This window comes from Ipomoea nil, unplaced genomic scaffold (assembly GCF_001879475.1).
Source record: "Ipomoea nil cultivar Tokyo-kokei standard unplaced genomic scaffold, Asagao_1.1 scaffold1562, whole genome shotgun sequence".
Classification (NCBI taxonomy): domain Eukaryota; kingdom Viridiplantae; phylum Streptophyta; class Magnoliopsida; order Solanales; family Convolvulaceae; genus Ipomoea; species Ipomoea nil.
The window spans coordinates 463,355-476,036 of NW_017617990.1; positions in this window are offsets into that span (position 1 = coordinate 463,355).

Genomic DNA, 12,682 nt, shown 5'->3' on the forward strand with positions numbered 1-12,682 from the left:
TGCGGGATTCACCCAGTATGCATCTTCACGTAATGGCAGCGAATTTTCTCGTAAACCAAAGCTACATTAGCATGTCATCATATCTTGATTATTTTTAGTTGTATGGCTTTTGTTAAACTAGTAGTGTTTAAGCTTTGAATAAATTACAGAGACGGTAATATTAAATTGGTGTATTGTATGACCTCTAATCATGAGAAAGATATAAGAATATGTTTAGTGTACTCAAAGGAAGTATTATTTCTGTTACATGTTCGATCTGATTTAATTTCGTTGGAGAAAAGAAATTGATTTTTTTTTAAAATATTAATTGGTGCAAATCATATTGACGAGTAAAAAAAGAAAATAAATATAGTATTACTTTTTTTGTTTGAAAGCTACTGATTCTATTACATTGTAGTATCTGTTCATTTATACTTTCTCAACCCGTTGAAGTGCAAAGAGTCAACGCCGTCTCCAATGAGGCTTAGTCTCAGGACCTCCCCATATGGGAGAGTCACTAAATATAGTATTACTTAAAAATAATTTTAACTAGTTTCTTGTTTTGGGAGATATTTTTAATCAAAATTTTCAACATATTATTCCATGTCAAAATTTAATATCACAAGATGCAATGTTCATTACATTTATAGTATGTAGTTCGTTTTTAGAAAATAAATATTTATATTTAATTGATTTTTTACAATTTAATTGTGTTGAAATTTGAAAATAATACCTATTTAATCATGTTGAGAATAGTACGTATTACTACTACTATTATTACATTAAGGGGCGTTTAGTTCAATGAATGTTAGATTGTTGTATTAAATTTATGTGTTTTGTTAAAATTGGGTATATAATATAAATCTGTTTGATTAAGAAAGTTTTTTTTTTTTTTTAATAATGATTATATTACTTTAACACCCTTCATTTATTTTTATGCATTTCAATATATAATAAATTTCAAAATTAAAATAAATGAATAAGTCAATGGTTAAATATAAAAGTAAATGATTTAAAAATAATTAACTAAGAGCTTGAGTTTGAGATTAATGAGAAATATTGTATGTCTTAAGGGGTGGGGGTAATCAATGAGTTAAAATGTCAAAATTAATAAAATTATAAGGGAATGTGAAAATACTTAAGGAAGGAAATTGTATCTCACATTCCCTTCAAATAGCTAATTAAAAGTTTTATATAGATGTTAAGTTATATTTCATGAAATATTATATAATCTGAACCAAAATAAAAATATAATTTTATATTCCAAACAAATATAACATTGGTTATTACATATAACTTGAACCAAACACCCCCTAAAAATTCATTGAGATCTAGGCGAACAAAAAATAAAAATAAAAATAAAATCTCCCTCCGAACTCTTCATCTTAAATAATGAAAATAACTTTAATTTTTTAGTCCTTAAATTGTGACATAGTGGACAACTTAGTCCTTTAATTATAATTGTTGCCTATTTAATTACTTAATTGGTTGTACCAATTGTGTGGTAACCATTTCTGCCCCTCATGTTACATATCTATTAAAATGTAACTGATGTGAGCTTAATTATACATATCTATTTGTAGGCTTAAGTTCGTTAAATTGTTACTTTCAATATCTAGTTCCTTGCTTTCTAATGAAAATATGGTTTAATGCTTGATTTGAGAGTTTTTATGGTTTTGTTGGTGTTTTGGAACCATTGCAGATCAATTGCAAAAGCAGTTCTAAGACAAGTTTGGAGCCAAAACGGAGTCAAGGTGAAGCTAAGGAGGTGGCTAAAATGCTTCAAAGAGAGCCAAATAGTGGTACTTTCAATGATTTGATCACAAGAACAAAACAAGGGAAAAGTGGAGCAAAAGACCAAAGAGTTGTAATTCCCGTTGAATTTGGCGACACCTTAGTATTTTGATCATATCTCACTCTAGGAATGTCTTATTTAAGTGATTCTTACGCCATTGGAAAGAAAACTCGAAGGGAATGTGTTTATGAACCTATGTGCCTAGTTCTCATATTTCTCTAATATATTTATATTTGGGTTTAATTTTATAACTTGTGTTGCAATTGTGATTCATATTGTTGATGCTTGTAATTAATGGCCAAAGTTACTTGTTTCATATCTATCTTTGTGTCATAACAGGAGTTAGGCATAATTTAGAGCATACACAATTGCACTTAACTATTGCACCTTGGAAGAGGACATATTGGTTAAGGAAGTTAATTCTTGATTATTGCACATCGGGAGATGGTATAGTAGTTAGGAATTTATTATGAACACTTGTTCTTATACTGTTGAGTTTTTATATCACGAGAGTGAATATTCACTTGTTTTCGGTTAGAGATTACGGGAGTAACTCTTTCCCTTGTTTGCATTCTCACAATTGTTTAAACCCAGATTTAGTATTGCACATTAGATTGGCACTAGGTGATTAAACACTTGAATCCCAAGAATCTCATTCTCTGTCTGATCTATTGTTTTGACAACCCTGCTACTTTGCTTTTAATTTAATTAATCAATCATTCATGTCTTTTGTTAGGATTAGCGCAGCTTCACAAGAATAAATAAATTGAGTTAATATCCCCAGGGTCCTCTAAGTATTAACCATATACCAGTTGTGGTCATCCGATTTTAAACAACTACGAGACATCTTCCATCTTTTTAAAAATAACTACCTGTGGTCCTCCGTTAAGTTTGCTGTCAAATGAGCGTTAAGTTTGAGGGTAAAGCTGTCATTTAATATATATTACATCCTGCTTCGTTAAGTTCACAGCCATTAATGGAGAGTGCATGCACTGGAGAGGACCATTCATTGCTGCTATATAATATTACTTTCCAACGAGATTCAAATCCAAATCTTTGTTTCGAAAACATTCAAAATTGGAAGACGTCTACCTACCTATGCCACTCTAATCAACCTTAATCAATAATCTGCACAAACAGAACCAGCGTTTTTCTATGGCTGGTGCGGCATGGACGGATAATGACGAACTAAGAACGAAGACGAAGAGGCTTTACTCAGAACGGCTACTGCCACCTATGCAGCACCACTGAGACGATTAACCATATCATGCGCCGTAGCCCACGAGCTATAGAAGTCTGGTGCAACCTTTTTCTGAGGAAGATAATCAAGGAAGAATGGGAGCACGGACAGATGGATTGGGGGGAAAGGAATGAGCACGGAGACTAACACGTGCTGGCTCGACTCTAGTCGCGGTAACGTTGTGGTGCCTCTGGAAGTGGAGGAACGAGGTGTTCTTCAAAGGTAAAGTCACAATTATAGACAAGGGGGACTGGATAAAAACACAAACTGCAGATCAGAGATGGCAAGGGCTTCCCAGAGGAGGAATAATCCAACCAACAGCTCGAGGTGCCTTCTTCGCTGGAACAAACCGATGTAGGGATGGAGCAAGATGAACGTCGACGCAATCAGGAATGGCCGCACGGGCAAGATGGGCTGCGGAGGCCTGCTGTGCAATGAAGACGAGAACTAGATAATCATATGTAAATTTGGAGAGACTGGAATTGAAATAATTACTTCCGGCATGCAACTGGGCAGATATACGCTATTTCAAAGGATACGGCAACATACGTCTCTATCAACAAGTAAGAAAGATTCTTGATATCTGTCTTGTGAAGTATGTGGCATTTGGTTTTATCACTGAGCGACGCCTAGCTAGCAGGCTAGAACTTAAGCTTTTTCTTCATAAACCGAATTGTTTGAGTGAGTTTAGGACTTTCAAGATCTGAACTCTAATATGGTGCAACGAAATCAAGTCTCATTGAATTTGGGATTTCTCTCATTCCACTCATTATTCATAATTTTTATCTGTCAATTCCCGACATTATTTGAGTTGATGATTTCAGGGATGATTTACATAAGTTTGCAAACGAAGATGTATCACTGGGTGCATGGCTAATTGGTCTAGAAGTCGAACACATTGATGATCGCAACATGTGTTGTGGAACTCCACATAATATGTTTTGCTTTTCCCGTCTTGTTGCTTGTTTTCTTCAAGGATTCAGCATGGCTGAAAGAAGAACTCGATCAATGGTCAATCATATGTTCAAGTGCAACATTGGCGTCGGCTCGGCTATGGAAGCAGAAGCATGCATGGGGAATCCTTAAGGGCTCGTTTGGTTTGCGGAAAATATTTTAAGGGAAGTGGAATTGAAATTCCATGGAAAAACAATTACTAGGAAGATGAATTTCATTGCTTGGTGGGTGAAAAAAGAATTACTTGGAATACTAATTCTATTGTTTGGTTAGATTTGGAATTGTAAGGAATAATGAGTATAAAGACCTATATACCCCTACAAATTAATAAGAGTAATATAATTAAAAAAGAAAACAAGGGTAAAAGTGGTAATCTATCTCACTTTTCCTTCCCATCTCCCATGGAAAACAAAATCCTTGGTCCAACCAAGGATTTTGTTTTCCTCAAATTTGAGGTTGGAAAATGAATTCCATGAACCAAACACTAGAAAACAACATTTACCTTCACTTTAACGAAAATGTTTTCCTTTCCATGAACCAAACACCCCCTAAAGGTTTGGAGCTAACCTGGGATCATAGGGTAAGAAATGTGGTGATTGAGAGTGATGCCAAAAGGTGGTGGATTGGATTGCAAGAAGAGACACAAGTATCTCATCCCTCTGCTAAGTTATTCATTCGATTGAGGGTAATATATGTTAAATGACGGTTTTACCCTAAAACTTAACGCTCATTTGACAACAAACTTAACGGAGGATCACCGGTGGTTATTTTTGAAAAGATGGAGGACGTCTCGTGGTCGTTTAAAAGTCAGATGACCACAGCTGGTATATGGTTAATACTCGGAGGACCATTGGAGGTATTAACTCTAAATAAATTAGTATTTAGGGCTTGATATGTCCCACTTCCATGTGGATCGATAACTCGTTACTCCGAGTAATTATTTGTTTGAGAATTATACTGCAATCAAATTGGGGTCGTTGCTGGGGAAGTGGCGTCTAAGTATTGATATTAGTGAAAGTTTTATTCTAGGAGTCTAATCCACCCTTTTATTTTTGTTTTATTTTTGCTAACGTATAACAAGTGTCGTTTGTTGAGTTGTGATTTTTGGATCTAAGGACCTAGTGTTATAAGTGCACACGATTTTGGGGGAAAGAAGGATTATTGCCTTTAGACCTTGAGATTGAAAAGCGAGCTTAGTTCCTTAGAAAGCACAGAAGGCTGACACAAGACCAAGTAAACATGAATCTGAATCCTAATGGAAGTGGGGGATGATAATGAAGTGAATCAACCTAAGTAGTAGTTTACATTTGGTAGTGTTATAATACGATGCTATTAGGCTTCAGTGATTTAAGTTTTACTAGATGTTGAACTCTAATATTACATTGTGTACGTTATAATTGATACGATGTTATTATTAGGTTGTTTTTTTTTCCTATAGTACTTGTGCTTTGTCTAAATCCTACAATACTTGTGCTTTGTCTAAATATTCCTATAATACTTAGATTTAATTTCTTTGTCTAAATCATATACAAATACAACTTCATCTATAAATCTAAAATTATATATATATATCTTTGGAAGCAAAGTGTCGAGATTAACAAGAACAAGAAAAATAATAATGGCTGAAAGTAAAGAAGACAAGATTTATGTGGTTCGGCAATGTGCCTACATCCACGGGAGTGAAAGTATTCTTTTATTATTTGTGATGGTGATCCAGGTGATGAGATACATTTAATATATTTATAGGCATCTAATCTCCCTTTCACTCATATTCCTTATATGAGACAAATTCATATTCCTAATCCTTATATGAGACAAACTCATATTCCTAATCCTTATATGAGACAAACACAACAAATCTCCACCTTGGCGAATATGCTCCATAGGAGAAAAGATAACTCAACAAATCTCCACCTTGGCGAATATGCCCTTTAAGAGAAAATATTTATCTAACCATCTCCACCTTCGCAAATATGCCCTTTAGGAGAAAAGACTCATCTCATAGTCTCACTAGATTAGGACCACCATGTTCATTTAACATCTTGAAACACCTAACAAGTCCAAACAATGTTTGAACTTGTCACTAGTAACTGCCTTTGTCAACATGTCTGCTGCATTCTCACTTGTATGAATTTTCTGCAACAAAATCTCACCAGAAACAACCAACTCTCTGACCTTATGAAATCTTACATCAATATGTTTGGTTCTGGCATGGTATACTTGATTTTTAGCTAAGAAGATGGCACTATGATTGTCACAGTGTAATTGAACTCCATCTTGCTCAATACCCAATTCCTTAATCAAACCTGAAAGCCACAAAGCCTCTTTAGCTGCCTCAGTCACATCCATGTATTTTGCTTCAGTTGTAGACAAAGCTAAAATAGACTGAACTGATGATCTCCAGCAAACAGGACCACCCCCAAGAGTAAAAACATACCCTGTTGTAGAACGTCTATTATCCATGTCACCAGCATAATCAAAATCCACATATCCCATGAGTACATGCTCATTCTGTTGACCCCCAAATACAATACCATGCCCCATAGTGCCCCTTATGTACCGGAGAATCCATTTAACCGCCTCCCAATGCTACTTCCCAGGTTTAGACATGTACTTACTAACTTGGCTAACAGCATGGGCCAAATCAGGTCGAGTACAAACCATTGCATGCATTAAACAGCCAACTGCACTAGTATAAGGAACCTTCTCCATATTTTCAATCTCACTAACTGTTTGAGGACACTGACTAGATGAGAGTTTAAAATGATTAGCCAAAGGGGTACTAACCGGTTTGAACTTACTCATCCCAAACCTGTCAAGAATTTTCTCTATATACCTCTGTTGAGTTAGCCACAACTTTCTTGCATCTCTATCCCTACGAATTTCCATGCCAAGAATTTTCTGTGCAACTCCCAAGTCTTTCATATCAAATTCCTTACCCAACAAAACTTTCAATGCAGTAATATCATTCATACTCTTAGCAGCAATCAACATATCATCCACATACAGTAACAGAAAAATAAAAGAACCATCACCAAGGCTTTTAACATAGACACAACAATCATACTCACAACATGTATAGCCAATTTGAATCATGTAAGCATCGAACCACTTGTACCACTGTCGTGGAGCCTGTTTCAGCCCATACAATGACCTCTTGAGTCGATAAACCAGATGCTCACCTCCGGGTTTAACAAACCCTTCAAGTTGCTTCATGTAAATTTGCTCATCTAGATCACCATGTAGAAAAGCAGTTTTCACATCCATTTGTTCCAAATGCAAATCCCAAATGGCTACCAAAGCAAGTACTAATCTGATAGAAGTATGTCTAACAACAGGAGAGAAAACATCATCATAATCTATCCCCTTCTGTTGAGAAAACCCCTTCGCAACTAACCTAGCCTTAAACCTTTCCCCTTCTTTTTCTGATACTGATGGCTTCTTTCTATAGACCCACTTGCACCCTATAGCCTTCTTTCCTTGAGGAAGTTGAACTAACTCCCAAGTACGATTCTGATGTAAAGACTCCATCTCCTCAATCATACCTGCCATCCATTTATCTTTCTCCTAGCTAGAAACAGGCTCTTGAAAGGTAACTGGATCATTATTAGAAACAAGAAGTGCAAAAGAAACCATATCCTCAAACCCATACCTACTAGGTTGTTTGACATTAGTGCGTCTCGATCTATCTCTAGCCAAACTGTGATCTTGTAAATTTTCTGAACTCGAACCTGCTGCAGATGTAGAATCTGCAACTTCTTGAGTCTCAATTGTAGGTGGATTAACTACTTTCTCACTCAAAGGTACACGATCTATATCCACTTCAACTGTGCTAGAACCATCAACTAGTGTATCTTCTGTCTTTGACTGGAACATGAAATTCTCATCAAACCCTGCATCTCTGCTAATCACCACCTTTTTGGTTGCAGGATCCCAAAAATTATATCCTTTTACACCTTTCTTGTAACCCAAAAAGATGCACTTCTTTGACTTGGGATCTAACTTTGATCTCTCATCACCTGGAATAAGAACATAGCTAAGACAACCAAAAACTCGTAAGTGATCAAAACTTACAGGGTTACCTGACCAAACCTCCTCAGGAACCTTGCCACCAAGTGATGTCCGTGGTGATCTATTGATCAAGTAACACGCCATGTTCACTGCTTCTGCCCAAAACCACTTAGAGAGCCCAACATTCAATCTGAGACACCTTGCTCTCTCAGCAATAGTTTTACCCCTTTTAGCCTGTGCAATCACCCAAGAATGGCGATTGTGGCGGTGACACTCCCACTACTTATCTTCTAGTTTTCCGCTGCATAGTTTATGACCATCACTTTTTAGAGATGTAATTAAGAGTTAGAAAAGTGGGGTGTTACAGTTGGGTATTCAAAAAGATAAATTTACCTGAGATGGGAGAAAGAATCCAAAGGACTACTAGGTCGGCTCTGAATGCCGTCAATATGAGATACTACGAGTTGTACCAAGTTGATGAGAACAAGTATTTGACCCTAGCTGATATTGCTAAGAAGCACTTGGACGAGAAGATGACACTTGTGGTTAGTTTGAATGTACCACAAAGAAAGTGGTCGAGTGTTGGGATCGAATCAGGACACATAGCTGAGGCTAGTGGAGAAGAGGTTACAATGGGAACCGATACGGGAATTGGCATGAGCCATGAAGGATCACCATTTACAGCTACCCTGCAGGAGCACCACAGGAGTATATGAGTGGTCCTCAATTATGGGATGAAGGTGTGTTAGTGTTTGACGCATACCGGAAGGAGACTTTTAAGTTGCATGCAATGCTTTTTTGCACAATCGATGACTTTCCAGCTTATGGAAATCTGTCTAGATATAGTATCAAAGGTCATAAGGCATGCCCCATATGTGAAGATAATACATGTTATCATCAACTTGTTCATGGTAGAAAGACTGTATACATGGGGCATCGGAGATTTCTTGATAAATTTCACCCTTATCGAAAATTAAAAAAGGCATTCAATGGGGTGCAAGACTATATAGATGCTCCACAACCATTGACTGGGAAAATCAAGTTTATGAACGAGTTGAATGCATCAATGTTACTTTTGGTAAGACTCAGAAGCTTAAATCTCAAAGAGGTAAGAGGTCAAAATCTACAAATGAGAATAGTCTATGGAAAAAGAAATCTATATTCTTTGATCTTTCATATTGGAAGACACTAGATGTGAGACATAGTATTGATGTGATGCATGTGGAGAAAAATGTATGTGATGGTCTGGTTGGAACTCTTTTAGACATAAAAGGTAAGTCTAAAGATGGACTCAATGCTAGATTGGATTTGGTTGAAATGTGTATACGACCTACATTAGCTCCACATTCCGAGGATAAGAAAACATATTTGCCTCCCGCTGCTCATACTTTATCAAGAAAGGAGAAAATAAGTTTTTGTGAGTGTTTACGTGGAGTAAAGGTACCACAATGGTATTCATCAAATATCAGTAGACTTGTTAATATGCAAGATTTAAAGTTGGTGGGGTTGAAGTCTCATGATTGTCATGTCTTAATGCAACAACTATTGCCAGTGGCTGTTAGAGACATATTGCCTAAAAAGTTGAGATACACCATCATAAGACTTTGTTTCTTTTTCAATGCAATTTGTGGAATTGATCCAGACAAATTAGATGAATTGCAAAATGAAATTATTGTTACACTGTGTCAGCTAGAGATGCACTTTCCACCTTCATTTTTTGATATCATGGTTCATTTGCTTGTGCATTTGGTGAGAGAGATCAAACATTGCGGTCCAACTTATTTGAGGTGGATGTACCCATTTGAACGTTACATGAAAGTATTAAAAGGTTATGTTAGGAACCGATATAGGCCGGAAGCATCTATTGTTGAAAGCTATGTTGCTGAGGAGGTTACTGAGTTTTGTATTGAATATTTGGCAGGGGTTGAGGCTATTGGAGTTTCTAAGAATCGACATGAAGGAAGAATTACTGGGAAGGGTACTCGAGGAGTCAAAGTGAATACTATGCATCGGGAATGACACAAAAATGAGCAGTTTATAATGGCATCCCAAGCAAAACAAGTCTTTTATATTAGTGATCCGTGTGACAAAAAATGGTCAATTGTTCTTCATGGAAATAGACAAATTGTTGTAGATGAGAATGAAGATGTTAGTTTTGATATTGAGGAAATACCACCATTTTGTCAGGTTTATTGCGCCCCCCTCCCCCCCCCCCCCCCCCCCGCGTTATTGATAATGAGATAGATGAAGTGTATGCATCACGAGATGATCATTGTGAAGGGATATGGGAGAATTGATTATTATATCTAATGATTTAATTAGGTATTTATTATGTTTTTTATGTTTTCTTATTCTAATATTTCTATATATTCTAATAATTTTTCTTTCTAAACAGGCGTATGGATTCAACAGATGATGGTGGTACTACAGAAGGTACTCATAATACTCAAAGTAGTACTACTAAGAAAAGGGGTGCCACTCGTATGCAAAAAATCATTAAGCAAGGTAATGCTTTTGGGAAACTACAAATTGAGCTTGATGGATTCGAGCCTGTCTATGAGAAAGCTGGCAATGAATTTAAAAGTTACGTTGGATTAGTGGGACGAATCAATACTCCTATCACAATAAAAGAATGGTCGGATGTCCCAGAAGATACTAAAGCTACTATTTGGAAAGAAATCCTGGTAAGATTTAGATTTATTCAAAAAGTTAATATAATTACATTTCTTACTAATAAATAATCTTGTTTTGTAGAGTACTTATGATATTCCCGACAACATTCATATGAAGAGACATTGGTTAAGCTATGTGAATGACCGGTGGAGAGATTTTAAAACAAAATTGGTGAACAAGTATATATACGGTTGTTATGCAGGTTAGAACCCTTGTAAAACATACGACTTCCTTGAACAAGAGACATGGAATGAGTTTTATCAGTCGCATACGGGTGAATCATGTATATAGGCAACAAGGAAAAAATATCAAGACATACAAGCTAAGAATATTCATCCACATCTCTTAGCTCGAGGAGGTTATAAAAGGTTGGAGAAGATGATGATGGATGAGAAGTTGAAAGAACAACAAGCATGTGCTGATGCAGATCCGTCGTATACAATGAGTCCTCCAAGTCCGATACGTAGAGCCGAAAAATGGAAGAAAGCAAGAATGGACAAGTCCGATACGTAGAGTGGAAAAAATTGTAAGTAAATATGTTGTCATTTACTACAGTAATAGTAATTATTATTGAATAATTTTTATATAGGTTAGGATGCTCTTGAGTTGCAAATTTCTCAAGGAGAATTTGTTGAGGATGGAAGGAAGGATTCATTGACTGTTGCATTGGGTACCGATGAGCATTGTGGATGTGTTAGAGCCATGCGAAGAGGAAATGGCATCAAAAGTGTATTTGGCCATGCAAAACGTCGCCAAAAGACTCCTGAAGATGTTCAATGAATGGTTGATGTTGCTGTTGCACTAGCGTTAGAAAAACAAAAGCAGAAAAATATTTCTAAACGGGAGGAATTTGGTCAACGATTAACTGAGCAATTTGAGGCAAAAATAGCTAGTATGATGTTGAAATTTAGTGCTATGCAGACTCTTGTACAACCAAAGCAGGTGAATGACGTATGTGTGGATGTTGTGCCACCATCTCCAAGTGACAAAGCTAGTTCCCCAGACCCTTTTAGTAATTTACCGGCTGTAAGTATTCGTTTATAGTTATCTTATTATTATTTATCAATAAAATTTTATATGATTCTTAATTAAAAATTAATGTAGTTAGGGGCACGATGTCAATTGTTCTTAGAAGATCCAATTAGACGTCCAGTGGCATATGGGACAGCTTACCGTGGTGGACAAGTTCATGGGGTTGTACTGGATGTAAATAATGTGAAAGTGAGTGTAAATGAAGTTAGTGATCCAACTGCACATGTACCATTCCCCACCAGTGAGGTTCAGCTTGTAAGTGATGCAATTCAACACTTTATCATTTGGCCAAAGAAGTTGGTAGAGTTATGTACTGAAGCTAATGCGGTATGTACTTATAATATTTCTATTTTAAAATAGTAAGTAATTTACTTTTTAAAATAATAATTCTTACTTGTATTATAATACACAGTTAAAAGACAATACCAGTAGTGTTGTTCCAGATTCTTTGACTGATGATTGCAAAAAGGCTTTTACAATAGCTCGCCGTTTCGAACAGAATCTTGTGATCCATGTGGCTCGTGGTATTATGGGCAAGATTGAGTATGACTTGCACCTTGAAAGTGTGGAGATAATGCGTTTCTTAACTATGGACACTATCGATGTTTCTCTAGTTCAGTTCTTTATAAGGTAATAATAAGTTCTTTATGATTATTTATGCATAATAGTTTTATATTTATATAATTGGTAATCTATATATAATTGGTTGTGTTTGTGAATAAGGGTATTTACATTAGTTTTGAGTTAGCATCAAAAGACACGTATGGCTTCCTAGATCCATATTGGATTCAACCAAAAATGAATAATACAGAAGAAAGGAAATCATATATAAATGCCACCATGCAGTATGGGAAGAAAAATGTATATTTAGCCCCATACGTTCTCAAGTAAGTATTAATTATGTTTTAAATAAAAGTGCTTATATATATAATATATTTTTATTATATATTATATTTACTTATAACTAATAAATTACTTATTTGTAGTGAGCATTGGAT